Source organism: Ursus maritimus, unplaced genomic scaffold (assembly GCF_017311325.1).
Source record: "Ursus maritimus isolate PB19 unplaced genomic scaffold, ASM1731132v1 scaffold_12, whole genome shotgun sequence".
Taxonomy (NCBI): domain Eukaryota; kingdom Metazoa; phylum Chordata; class Mammalia; order Carnivora; family Ursidae; genus Ursus; species Ursus maritimus.
Genome location: NW_024423564.1, coordinates 37,354,689 through 37,369,736, shown reverse-complemented (window position 1 = coordinate 37,369,736; position 15,048 = coordinate 37,354,689). Strand labels below are relative to the sequence as shown.

Here is a 15,048-nt window from a genome sequence, read left to right as displayed (position 1 = left end):
GTACCCCTTTATTCTGGTGAGCACTCCTATTTGCCCTAGACTGTATTTGTACCTAATGAAATATATTTATTTATCATCTGGCCTCTCCGTAACAGTGACCGTTTGGGCAAAAACTGTATCTTATTTACCACTGTACTTCCTCACCCAGTCCATTGCCTGACACATAGTAGGTGCTCAAAAAATCATCAGTTAGTAAATGAATGAAGTCTTCCATGTGCCAAGTGAAAAGGTAAACACTAAAAATCTCAAAGAGGTATAAAACTTAGCTCCTGTTCTTGAGGGGCTTACAACAGGGTAGGGAAAACAGAGCACAGACACACATTTTTTTTTTATAAGAAGAAGAAGAGACACTAAGTAAAAATTATAAAAATGATTTTTATCAGCTTAGAGAAAGTCTTACTTTCTTTGTAATGATATCCTGAAAAGATTATTTCTCAAACTAGTCATTTAGAGACTATATGGAGAAGTAAAAAATAAATGGCCATGTGAATGAAGGAATTATATGAAGCCATAACAGCTTTCGTAAGCATGTTTTCGCTTATTCCTGTGGCTGAAATGTCTCATCCACTGGTTTGTTGACAATGCCTTCGGGGCCACGTTGCTACATGGGAGACTTGGAGGTACAACAATTCTTCTATATTCATTCCTTTACCCAAACTTGCAGCTCCATCTGTATTTCCAACTTGGGTCTAAGCTCTTAACGTTTGTTCTTAGGAAAACACCAAAAAACAAAAAAACAAAAACAAAAACAAACAAACAAAAAAAAAACCCAAAACCAAAAACAAAAAAGAACCTCAAAACCTGATTCTCGCTGCTTCAATGCGAATGTAACAAAGTGCTCATGATACTATCTGGCACCCAGTTAACTTTTGTTGTGTGTTTGTTTTTCTCATTTCATACCCCCTGATATCTTCAAAATACCCTTTCAGAAGCACAGTATCTAAGCTTAGACGCAATACACATGGAAAAGGATAGGGATCTAATGAATCTTGCAGCCAATTCTGGGACTATTTTGTGCGTTTGAAATTATAGTTCAGAGCTTAGTCATTTGAATTGGCTGCTACACAATAGGAGTTGCGCGTGGCCTGGGTAGGCGTAAGCAAGCTGGATTCTGGCACAGGTAGGATCCTCACTAGTCCATCATTCTGGCTGTATGCCCTCTTACTTTTGTGATCTTCATCTCTGATTTTTCTATCAACCTGCAAGGGGCCTGGGAGTAGGTCATCCTCCCACCGTTGCTGAGAGGCAGCCTGGCATGGTGGGCTTTGGAGTGAGAAATTCCTGACTCAACCTGGCCCTCCTATTAGCCTCCCCAAATCTCCTTTTTTATTATTTGTGAAGAGGCAATTAATAACCAGTCATACTTTAAAATCTTTTGAGGATAAGTGCTAATTAATATAAAAGTAATGGCATAGGTATGCTCTGATCTTGATGAGAGAAAATCCTCTTCTAAGTAGGTAACTGATTAATGTCAGTTGTGATGGATATAAATACTATAAAAAGTTAGTATCATGTATAGTTCAATGGTGCTCTAGTGCGTCACAGTATATGGTCTGTGCCCAACAGGCTATGGCCCATATTTTTAAAAATATGTCTACCAGGGCCCCTGGGTAGCTCAGTTGATTACGCATCTGCCTTAGGCTCAGGTCATGATCCCAGGGTCCTGGGATCGAGTCCTGCAACAGGCCCCCTGCTGAGTGGGGAGGCTGCTTCTCCCTCTGCCCTTCCCCCTTGCTCTTGCGCTGTCTCTCTCTCTCTTAAATAAATAAATAAATAAAATCTTTTAAAAATATGCCTACCACACAATTTTCCACACTTGTTCAGAATTCAACACGTGTTTTTTAACTGAATAGAATTGATAAAATAAGAGATGATCCTCAAAGAACGACAAGAACACACTCCCTAAAACTTTAGTGTCTTATTACCGTTCAAATAATAATTTTCAACATTGCTGAGTTATTTGAGTTCATATGGAAGATTTTGAAAGTCTATCAGTAAAGCCCCAAAAGGTCTTATAGAAAAGAAATGAGTTTTCTGACCTACTATGAGTGTTCTGTCTTTCATCTCTGGGGATGAAATTTTATTTTCTTTTATTTGGCTCCTGCGGCGGCCGTGTCGTGTACAGCACTTCAGGTTGTGCACTTCACAAGGGCGTCACCTCTAAGGTATACCATTTACATCATAAACACGTTTAATCATCTTGGCTTTCATATATATTCTACCTTTGCACCTACGAATAAATTTGTGTATTTATTATGACCATTTTCCATCAATGGCAGTTAGATACCTTGCTCTTCAAAGATCCGAATATTACAGTAATTTTCCGCCAGAAGAAAGTAAAGTGTCTTCAAGAATAGACAAGTTTTTCTAATTCACACGAAGATACCATAGAGGCCCGCAGCTGCCCTGTCTCTGCAATGCCTAACAGCACTGAGAAGACAGTAGAATGGTAATAAATACTTGGTGAATGAACAAGTGGATAAAGAAAACATTTCAAAGAGTATGAGTATTGTAAAGGATTGTAACAATAAAAGGCAGTCTTGTGAATGGTCAAGGTCCCAAACCGTGGAGTCAAAAACACCTGAGAACTTTTAGTTCTAAGAAGTTTTAGTTCTATAGCTCTCTGTCTGCATATCTTGGATGGGTTATTACATCTGCCCATGCTTCATTTTTCTCATCTTTAAAATGAAAAAAATAGTAGCATCCATATTATGGTTGCGGGGAGGACTGAGTGAGCTAACACATATAAAACGCTTAGTATTGTGTCAGGCTCAATAGTGGACCAGAGGACCATATTCTATAGTCAGAATTGATAGAATACAGTCTCTATTTTTTTAAATGTGCCTGACACAGTTTTGCACACATTAGGAATGAAACACATATTTTTGGATTGAACAGAAACGATGAGAAGAAGAAAATGTGGAAATACACTCCTAGAACTTTATTTTCGTTTTTAAGATTTTATTTATTTATTTGAGAGAGAGAGAGAGACAGCCAGCGAGAGAGGGAACACAAGCAGGGGGAGTGGGAGAAGAAGAAGCAGGCGCCAAGGGAGGAGCCTGATGCGGGGCTCTATCCCAGAACGCTGGGATCACGACCTGAGCAGAAGGCAGACGCTTAACGACTGAGCCACCCAGGCGCCCCCACTCCTAGAACTTTAGAATCTTATTATCGTTCAAATGAAGACAGGTGTTCAGCAAATAAATGCCTTGGCAATGAAGGCGACCTTGGTGAAGGAGGAGGCGGCAGAGGAAAAAGAGGCAAGGACAAAAAATTGGTCGATCAGATGTCAAAGTCCGTCGTCACAATGGCTTACAAGTCCCTCAAGATATAGACCAGCACCCTGTCCCCCAGACACATTACCCACCAACCTATCTCCCTTCTCCCCCTCTTTCCTATCTCTGTTCCAGCCACATTCACCTTCTTGCTGCTCCTTGAATGTATCACACACACCCCTGCCTTAGGGCTTCCTTTGAAGTTCTTCTCTCTGCTTCAGATGCATTTTCTTCAGGTATTTGTTGGGATAATTTCCTTCTTTCTTCAAGTCTTTGCTCAAATGTCACTTTTTCAGCCTCCTTTATAATACCAGCTGGGTCACACTCACCCTCACCTTGCCTCCATGCACACTTCCCTTCCCTGGCTCTACTTTCTCTTTTATCTTTGGCACATATCACCTTCTAACACATTATATAGTTTATTTGTTATGTTTATTATTTACTGTGTCCCTCCCTTCACCCTCCCCCATGGGAATGTAAGCCTAAGGAGGGTGGAGTTTCTTGTTGATTTTATTCACTGATATAATTCAAGGACCTGGCACAGTACCTGACTCATAATAGGTGTTAAATAAATATTAGTTGCAGGTTTCCCATTTTTTAAAATCCCTTTTCCCTCTTGTCATTGCTTTTTCTTTCTGTTTAAATCCAATAAGAATTTTCATTTTGCACCGATATTACTTGGGTTATAGAATTTCCATGAAACAATTAACATTCTGTATCCTGGCCTAGTTCTAAAATGAACAAAGACCATACAGAGCCTAGAAGAGCAAGATTTTGCTTTGCTTTGTTTTGTTACATTCAGCCAAACTTCATGCCTTTCTGGGCAAACCACAAAATACAACAGTTTGCATCACCTATATAAAAACACTCCTGATTCAAATCTTTCTTGAAGAAGCTAAAATATTTTTTAAAATATATAGTTTTCTGGTACAAGAACAAGTGCATAAATGGCTTTCCAAGGAACCTAATCACCATTCACAATCACCAATATGTAGTTCTGGTTGTAAAGAAAATACAAATGCATAAATAGTGAATAGAAGATAGGATAAGTGTGAGTAGACTGGGGAACTTTTAGGAGGGGGTGTTTCGATAAGATATACAGTAATTTAAAACTCTGGAGACTCTTAGGTAGGTAAGAAAGGTAATTCAATAAGAAACACCAGTAACTTTGTTCTGTATATACATTCTCAAGTGTGTGTATATATATCCACTCCACCCACACATATTTTCATTCAAAGACTAGGAAATAATTACACCCAGACTGTGTATGTTTAGTGTACTAAATAACTAGCAAACAAAGATTGCGAAGTTAACCCTTTTTTCCTAATGCGGACATTTCTCTATATCTACAATTAAATTTTTCTCTTGCTCAATACATACTAAGTAAGTTTTATTTGTTTCCACTTAACTCCAAATATTAAATTACAGACTGTTGGCTGGAAAATATAATTTATATAGAGACTTTGTTAATTTGCTATTATTTCCTAGTAGATATTTCTATTTAGGAGTTTAGCAAATGTCATTTTTAATTTTTTGCAAACAGTATAAGTTTTTCAGTTTTATGTTTGCTTTTAAAATATTTATTTAGTTATTTTAGAAGGAGAGAACATGAGCAGGAGGGGCAGAGGGAGAGGGAAAGAAAATCTCAAGCAGACTCCATGCTGAGCATGGAGCCCAAGTTGGGGCTCAATCTCACGACCCTGAGATCATGACCTGAGCCCAAACCAAGAGTTGGAAGTTTAACTGATTGCGCCACCCAGGCACCCTGTTTGTTTTTTAGATTCTATTTTTAATCTCTGCACCCAACGTGGGGCTCGAACTCACAATCCCAAGATCAAGAGTTGCACGCTCCACCCACTGAGCCAACCAGGTGTCCCAAGTTTTTCAGTTTTCAAAAAATATTTAATACCATATTTCTGTGAATCTTAGGAAATATTTTTATATTTATTGCCTATCTAGTAGATTGTTTAGAGAATTGTTTTTCTTATTCTGAGTTAATTGTTGTTTAATTTCTAAATCCAAGGGGTTAATGCCTAGAAACTTAAGTATTATGAAAGAAAAATAAATTTTTTCATTAATATTATTTCTGTAATATTTCATACAAACCTATCATTCTGGAAAGCATTTAATTCCTTCTTCATTCATTCACCCGTTCAGCAAATATTTCTATATTCTTTTTTACCAAAGCAAAGCTTGACTTCTTGACTTTGATTTGTGGAAGTTCATTGTTAGGTAGATGCCACACTGTGCAGGATGCTGTGATATGTTGTATTTAGCTGTCAATATCTATAAACATTTCTCAATATGACCTGTGAATGTTAAGCTGTTTACAGTATTTCCTGCAATTATCTCTTCAGAAATGTGACAGAGGAAACGGGTTCATGTCACCCATAGGATTTGAGAAGCATCTTATGAAAATCATTGTCGCTTGGCTTCTATTTTAAGACATTACATGCCAGTTATTATCATGCACTTACATTATTTTTGTGTCTTGCAAAATATTTTAGAATGGCTTTATTATTATTCCTTGACATCCTCCTGGTGTTTAGGACATTAGTATTTATGTTTTTAGTGGGAGTTTTTTTATTACCTATGTTCCTCCTATCCAAAGGAATGGCTTATACAAAATGCTATTGATTGATCCTTTCCATAGGAATAAGAATGTTAGGAATTTAAGGCCAAATGGGTATAGATGTAGTTAATATCTCTAAATTTAAATTAAGGAATAATTATTATAAAAATAGCTAATACTTTCTGGGTGCCTATTAAATGCTAAACGTTTTTGTTTTGTTTTCATGATCTAGCTTTAAAAAGCACCTATGAAGTAGTATAGATAGTTTTACAAATGAGGAAAGGAAGGACCAGAGATATTAAATAACTCCTCCAGTGTCTTAGAGTAGTAAATGGCAAATCCAGACACAGCCCAGATGTTTCTAATCTCAAAGCAATGATTTTATCCACTATGCAGTTTTCATAGTGACTGACATCAAATCAGTTTCCAAAATTAATTCTGGATAGTGGGATGGGCATTGTGTACATAAAGGTAGGAAAAGGAATTCTGTTAGTCAATATATTTGTTATATATTGCTGTGTAACCAATTACTTTCAAAACCTAGCAGTTGAAGGCAACAAATACTTCATCTCAGTTCCTGTGGGCAGGGAATTGGGTCTTAGCTTAACTGGATCTTTTGGATCAGGTCCTCTCAAGCCCACAGTCAAAGTGATCACCAGAGCTGCAGTCACCTCAAGGTCAGATTAGAGGCTCACTCAGATGGGTGGTGACAAGATTCAGATCCTCATGTGTTGTTGGACTCAAGGTCTCAGTATCTCATGAGCCATTCATTGGCTGGAGCCCCCCCTCAGGTCCTTACCACATAGGCCTCGCCGTAGGGCAGTTTGGAGAATGGCAGCTGGCCTCCAACAGGATGAGCAAGCAGAAAAGCAACAGAGGGTGGGTAAGACAGAAGTCAGTCTTCTTGTCAACTTGTCTCACAAGTGACGCACCATCTCATTTATCATATTTTATTCATCAGAAGCAAGTCACTAGGTCTCTCCTCCTTCTCCAGAGGAGGAGATTTTACATGAATACTAGGGGAAGGGCAACACTAGGGGTCATCTTTGAAGTGGCCCACCATAGCCAAGAAAGTGTTTTCGGAGGATACTGAAGACCAAAGTCTCAGTTGACTCTGGTCTATGTCTAGCTGTAGCAAAACTCCTGAAGCGAATGTCCTTCAGTAGCCTCCATCCTAACTCACAGAGTTTAATGTTATGCAGATTACAGCATATCAGCCTCCAGCGCAGCCTGAGAAACAATATATAGGTCTGCCTAGGAGTCACATAGACCAAAATTCTTTTATTTTTCCAGAACTAAATATTCATTTAAAATATAAGAAAAATAAAATAGTAAGTGTAAGTAACCATTTTTTTGTATATTATAATGAAAAGAAGGCAGCTTCTGGAATCTTCTGTCCATGTTTAAAGATACCTCTCTAATATGCCAGCTGTTTGAACACAGGCAACTCCCTTACCCATCAGAGCCTCAGTTTCCGGACTGTGGTTCAAGGACATACTAATTCTCACAGCGCTACTACGAAGATTAAGTAAGATGATCTGTACGAGATCATTTTTGTTAACTGGAAAGTACAACATATAAATACAAATTTTGTCAGTACTTCCCTTAGCTACAGAACAGGACAGATTGTTAAGAACAGCTGCCTAGCATACTATTTAACTGTCTTATTAGAGCAATAAATATCTCTGGAATATAGATAATAAATGGACTGTGTTTTTACCGTGGTCAAAGTACCATTAGTAGCCACATTCGCTGTTGTTTACTAAAGAGGAAAAAAAAAGATTTCCAGGCGTTTTTTGCTTCAGAGCACTTGTGTTTTTAGAACTCGCTTGCCTGACCACACTGCAGAGATTTCAAGGCAATGCATAAACTATCTACAGTGTGAAAACAATCTAGCAGCGTGCACTTCCTTCAGCCGTTTTCCCTCATGCGACACTGCCCCCCGTTAAAATGTTCCCGTGCTGTGTGTGTCTTTGACTTGAGAGAAAACATTTTTCCCATTTCATGTAAGAACTACATGGAGTTTTGGCCCCTGATGGACCAGAAGAGTACATTAGCCTTTCTTCTGTAGTGGCCCAGATTGAAATCTCATCTAATGTTTTCCCATTAGAAATGAGATGGCGAGATATTTTCTGGGAAGTGATTTAGGTATACTAAAACAATCTATAAGGATCTATTGATTAGAAGTAGGCTTGACTCAAACTTGATTTGTGTGCAGTGAAGTATCTTGGGAGGTGATGTGATTGACAGTGAAGAATGGATTTGGGGCTGGAATAGTTAAGATACTGCAGCTCTTTATGGGGTACATGGACAGGGCTTCTCCGTAGAAAACAAAAATTGAGAAAGAAAAATAAGGAATTTAGAGTACTGAAATATTGCACACTCTGTGGATTTGTTTGTATATATAAATTCAAACAAACCAACCCAAAAAAAAGATTTGCATAGAGTTGTAAGAGAAAGGAAATTCCATGGTATTTCAACGAACTTAAAAAATATTCCTATTCCCACAAATATGTATTGGTTGCCATTAGGTTATTCTTATCTGGCTTTGGTCAATCACATAGTTTTAAAATAACTTAATCAGCAGATAATAATGGCATTACCCATTTAACTGGAATCAAACAAACAAAAGACCTTAAACTAAATGGTCTGCCCATAATCTTGTAATACAATGTTGTAGAAACTAAAAAAATGATGATTTAAGAATTTCACAACTAGAGTAAAAGGATAAAATATATATTAACATAATAAGTCAAACCCCAGCCAATTACAAAAATGCAGGAGTCTGTTGCAAATTTTGTGTTCATTCTTTCCCTTCACTCCACAAATTAGCTTGAACTCAAGTCCTCACGTAAGCAACATTTAAATAATATGATATTAGGTATTTCCAGGCATATTTTGCCTGAGACAAAGTTGAAACAAATATTTTACTTTTTTATATAAGTAGGAAATTAAGATCCAATAGCATTTTATTTATTCTGAAGATAATTCTTATGACTTGTTTGAAGAAATTTTATATTAATCATGGCATTGAACAAGACAGAAACCCAGTTATATGAATAAATAATAAATCTGAAACAATTAAATGTTAATTTAATTTTATCTGAGCAGCTCAATTTTTTGTAGAGAGCTGTTAAATACATCTCGTGGTGTCTGTATATGCAAAATACCTCAAAGAACAGACACTCCCAAGTACATTTAAAAACAAACCCCCCCAAAATAAAAAATTAAAAAAAATAAAAACAACACCCCCAAAATAAAAAATTAAAAAAAATAAAAACAACACAAAGGTTGATCTTTTTAGACATTATCCATGTAGGGGTAAGAATGGCTGGACCTACAAATGAAGATAATCAATTGCTGTGGAAATGACTGTCGAAAATCTGGTCATAAATGCACTGTTTAATGTGATAGCCACGAGCAACATGTAACTATTTAAACTGAAACAAATTAGCGTAAGTAAAATTAAAAATCTACTATCTCCCTTATACGAAGCACACTTCAAGTGGGCAATAGCCACGTGTCGCAGCTGCGGTTTGGGCCAGCACGGGGACAGTGCCTTCCCACTATCGCAGAGAGTGCAATCGGACAGCACTGAAGTCCACTTCCGGTCCTCCACGTCCCTATGTATGGTCTGTGTCATGGGTAGAATCAGAAAACTATGACGAGCCCTTGATATTCTGGCCCAAGTGCTGATAATTAGATAGCATATCTCTTCCTTTTTAAAAGTTAATGAACACAAAATACTTCATGGCCCAAGGTGTTCCATTAAAATACGAAAGTTGTAACAAAATGAGTGTTGGAAATACCTCTCAGGTTCACTGAAGCACTAAAATATGCTCCATTTGTCCTCTGTGTTTGGAAAGAAGTTAATGGAAAAGAGCATATTTGTTAAAATACATTTTACACTAATGAAACAATATTATCAAAGAAAGTTCTTAATGTGTATAAAGATTAGAATGTCACTAAAACAAAATACCTGAGAGAGCAGAATCGGGTTCACTTTACTGGGGGGAAAAAAAGAAAAAGCTTTTTCTTCCCCATATTCCAATATTTTGCTCTTGCAAGACTTAAACTGAATGTTTTCAAAGGTTCAAAGTCATCAATAATAAGATAAGTCATAGCATTTTTTTTTTTTTTGTATCTGAGCAGCTGCTATCTGAGGATCTCAAAGTAATACATTGCCTTGCTGTAAAACATTAAAAAAAAAAAAAGTCAGCGTGCCCAATTTTTTCCTACCCTTTGCTGCTGGTTGTGGTGTTAAGTGAAATACAATGGTTTCACAAAGAAAATCAAGAATTCTGAAACCTCGAATTTAACCATTAATATGATGACTTAACTAGAAGGCAGATTTTTGTCTAAGAAAAACACAGTGGCGTCTTTCACTGTTATAAAAAGAACAGCTGAAGCAACGGCTTTTCTTCGTGTAATGTATTTCTAGAAACAGGGATCATCATCTCTGAACTTTCTTGACCTTAGCCTGTTCTTTTTGCTAAAGTCATTAAAATGATTAGAACCTCACGGAGGGTTACTGTGTTCTATTCTTTCTGTCTTTTAAACTCACTCTGAACTGAATCAACCAGCTTTAAATCCTACATACACCCTATTAATCCCATCTAGCTCTTCTGTCTGTCTGGATGAGTTTCTTCAACAGATTCCTTGAATGTGCGTTAAAAAACATAAATCACTGGATTAAACTTGTAGGGAATGATGAAAGCTAAATTCGTGTATATACATGTGGTGGGACAAATGGACCCTTTTATTATTTAACCTGGATGAAAGCAATAAATTTGAAACAGGTTTAACTGATGATATTGGTAATCCGCAACAGATTTCGTAAGTGTTTTTGAATGAACATCGGTTTTGTTCAATAATCCCCTGGATTAAAGAAGGGTTAGATAACTCAAACAACCTGCAAAGCATCGTATTATTTTGCTATTTATCTTTTATTTTTACCAAAAAAATTACGTGTGGTTAGGCGTTAGCAAATTAGACCAAAAATTACATTTGTCATTGTGTTTTTAAAAATTTGTGGCCGCGGTTAGACTATAATTTTACCTGTTTTCTTGGGTAGCAGCCTATTCTTCTTCATCCTCTATTGTTTTTATACGTAATATTATGCAGAACTAATATGTATCTTGTTTTCCAATATAATGGAAATTTCTCTTAATTACTTGCTTTACTGATAGCCCCCCATCTCGTTGAGGTGTGCCAAGTTGCATAAACTCTAGGATGTGAGCTAAAATTCCTTTAAAATTCTACTATGGATTCACTTAGTTGTCAAAAAACAAAGAGCTTTGAAAGAATGCTTATGTTTATACTTGGAGTCCATTCTAATGATAATTAAAAGCAACTAATTGCTAACATTTACGTAACAATTACAACCTCCTAGGAAATCTTTTCACTCATTACTTCATTGAATTCCTCACAATAATTCTATGACAGAAGGGTAAATTATACCCCCATTTTTCCAGAAGAGAAAACTAAGTAATAGAGCTAGTAATCTGCCCAAGGTCATGCATCTAGCAAGTGGTAGGTCCAGGGTTCAAACACAAGTTGTGTGACATCAGAGCCCACATTTTCATACACCATGTTAGTTATCATTTTTTTTTAAAGATTTATTTTAGAGAGAGGGAGAGAGCACGTCTGCACGTATGCACACGTGTAAGCAGGGGGAGGGCCAGCGGGAGAGGGAGAGAATCTCAAGCAGACCCCCTACTGAGCGCAGATCCAGATGTGGGGCTTGATCCTAAGACCTTGAGATCATGACCTGAGCGGAAACCAAGAGTAGGACGCTTAACCAATTGAGCCACCCAGGCACCCCACCATGTTAGTTATCTACTGCTGCATGATGAATTACCCCAAAGTTAGTGGCTTTAAAACAGTAAACACTTACTATCTCATAGTTCTGAGGGTCAGGAATTCAGGACTGACTTAGCTGGATGTTTCCGGCTCCCAGTCTCTTATGAGGTTGTGGTGATGTCAGCAGGAGCTGTCGTTCTTAAAGGCTCAACTGAGACTTGAGGGTATGCTTCTAAGGTGGCTCACTCACTGGGTGTTTGTGGATTGCCTCAGTTTCCTCAACAGCTGTTGGCAGATGGCTCAGTTCCTTGTCACATGGACCTTTCCAGGGAGCTGCTTGAGTGTCCTCCAGACGTAATAGCCGGTTCTTTCAGAACAAGACAGAAATCACAATGCCTTTTATGACTTAGACTCAGAAGTCACAGTCCATAATTTCCACAATGTCCTATTGATTACACAAGTCAGCCCTATTCTATGTAAGATGGGACTACACAAGAAAGTGGATATCAGGAAATAGATCACCTTGGGGCCTGCCTGCAATATGTACTAAAGTATACCACCTCCAGAGACAAGCCCTATATTCCCAGCAGAGAATATAAAAACTTAGACATAAAATTTAGACATTCCAGTTTTTCACATCTATACTTACTATTGAACAAAAGAACAGCAGTGAAATGGAATTCCAACTGCTACTGATTTAGATCTTTAATGAGGAGAATATTAGTTTTATTGGATAAGAATTTCCAGAATAATACTCTCATCACATTCAAATATAAGAACAAAATTATATCCCAAAGGAGATGTTAAATGTATTTTTAGTGATCCATCATTTTGATCTTACCCAAACTAACAAGGGTTATCTATGCTACCTCTATAAAGGGCCAGGTAGTCAATATTTTCAGCTTTGCAGGCCATACAGTCCCTCTTGCAACTACTCAATTTTTCTGTTGGGGCATGAAAGCAGTCATAGATAATACATAAGTGGGTAAGTGTAGCTGTGTCCCAATAAAACTTTGTAGATTTGGCCCACAGGACATAGTTTGCCAACCATTGGTCAAAACCATTCTTTAAGAGGCTTTTAAACAGTTACTACTTTGATTTAAGGTAACTAATTTACTTTAAATTTTACGTGACAGAATCATATTACGTGGTTTTGTCCTGGTCCATAAAATATTGTACAATTTTAGGAAAGTTGGCAGCATTGTCAAGATAGAAAAGGTGAACCGCTGTAAAAACTGAGCAAAATAGATAAGACAAACAATTTACACATGAAATCATCACTCTAAAAATATCAAGTTATTCTCAAGTATAAACTAACTAGGGGGGGTGAAATTTTGAAAATTCTTAAATCTGTTGATACCTGTCTGATGAATATTTCATATTTTTGTCTGACCTTGAATTGTCCAGACTATACACTGTGCCCAGCATAGAATAGCACTCAGTAAATATTTGTTGAATGAATTAAACATCTTACCTCTTTTACCTCTTCTATACCACACGCTCCTCACCCCCAGGCCTTCGCAGCCTTTTCTTATCTCTTCAATAAGTTTTTCAGAGCCTAGTATGATATATGAAGTTCACTATGAGTCTGCTTTTAAGAAGTCATTCAACAAAAAGCAAAGGGCAGGTAAGAAATAGCTATTGGAAGATAATTGAAGATATAAAGACTTAAAAACAAATTGGAAAATTACAGAATAGAATGAACATTGACTTCAAACAGACCGGCTAACAGGAGCAATGAAGCATCAGACAATAGAGTAATTGGTGATGAATTTACTGGCCTCTGACAAAGCTATTAAAGACCAGTTCAATTTAGTCATTCTCACTTTTACTTTTGTTATTTTTACTTTGAGGCCAAAATTACGTTCTTATGTGGTTATATCCATAACTTAAAAAGATGTCTATTGCGGTGTTCATTTATTCATTTAAACAAATATTCACTGAGTGCTTACACTGTACTAAACACCATGCAAGTTCTCAGAGATACAATGGAAGACAAAACATGGACCCTGCCCTAATACTCTTAGGGGCTGAATACAGAAAAGTAAACAGGCATAGTGAACACAAACAGTGACATAAGGTATAAGGTTCATAACCAACTTTAATGAATTGCACATTAAGCAGATGTATTAAACTTCACCATTCTGGTCCCAAAGTCAATACCAACTGTGTAATTCAGCGATTTTTACTCTTCAAAACAAAAGCAACAACAATGAGATAATAAGTACTGATACTGGAATACCCTGTTTTATAATTGTGTTCCAGAAAATGCAAATTATTAACAGTGTTTTAAGGAGAATAAAAAGTTTCATAGCTTTTTTTTTTTTTTTTGGTAAAATGTTGGATTCAACATAAACAGGTTTTGTTTTGTTTTGTTTTGTTTCCCATGCAGGACTTCTCAGTGCCTATAATATGGTAAGAAGCATTGTGAGTTCCTCAGAGGGCAAATATGGTTTGGTGTCTTAAAATGTATTTGATGAGAGCATGCTTTTTTTAAGGAAGCATCAAATCACTACCACATACAATTTCACATGCTTTAATCAAATCATATTTATTATATTCTAGGAGAGCTAATTCCTTAAGTGAAATATTAAATCTTTTTGTTGGATAACGAACTGTTTTTGCAGAGTTCTCTAATTCTGCATCTTTCAAATCCAGAATTTGATTGCTTTGCTCTTTTTAAAAGAAACATTTGCCATGGTCCCATTAAAGACTATCAATTTTGCTAATCCTCAGCTAATTATGAAACCAAATTCAACGGAGTCCAGCTAGGTAGCAGAGGCATTCGTGATCCCTGCTTGCAGAGGATGAGCCAAAGCACATTAAGCCAAATGATGGTAGCACTCAACTGTGTCCCCAACTTAAGCACCCCTTTTCTTTGCCTTCCTCCAACTTTTTTTCTCTTCTTCTTAACTTCTTCTCTTTTCTTTCTTTTCCTCCTCTATTGTTTTTGATCCTTTGTCTCTTTTGTTTCATTTCACTTCGGTTCTTCTTCCTTTTACTCACTTCCCTTAGGAATGACAGGTCCATGTATGGCCACCAAAGGTTTAAATTTAACCCTATGGTGCCATCACAGCAACAATATTTCAACAGTATTTTATAATTTGTATGTGGGAATGGAAATAGTGAAGTAGGCAGCTCATTCACAGCAATGGAAGGGATAAAGACATGTCATTATCGGCACAAACTGACATCTGGTTTCCCAATCTCCTCTCTATGGCTCTATTGGTACTGGCTCAATCTTGCATAAAGTACTTTAGGAAGATAAGACTGCATTATCTCAGTGCATGTGTGTGAAAGGGAACTTTTTCTTAGGATTTGACTTATACAACATTTGCCTCCATCTGGTACCCAATATTTGAGTTGTTCGATTTTAAGGTGCTCTCCCAAACATTTACT

General features: G+C 36.9%; 1 long non-coding RNA gene across 1 annotated transcript in view; it reads right to left on the bottom strand.

Annotated features, from left to right (window-relative positions):
• LOC103662976 overlaps positions 1–15,048 on the bottom strand; it is a 125,942-nt gene that overhangs the window by 15,561 nt on the left and 95,333 nt on the right. Inside the window, exon 2 of the long non-coding RNA XR_005834125.1 lies at positions 11,744–12,016. This is a non-coding gene — a long non-coding RNA (uncharacterized LOC103662976). The remainder of the gene's footprint in view (positions 1–11,743; positions 12,017–15,048) is intronic.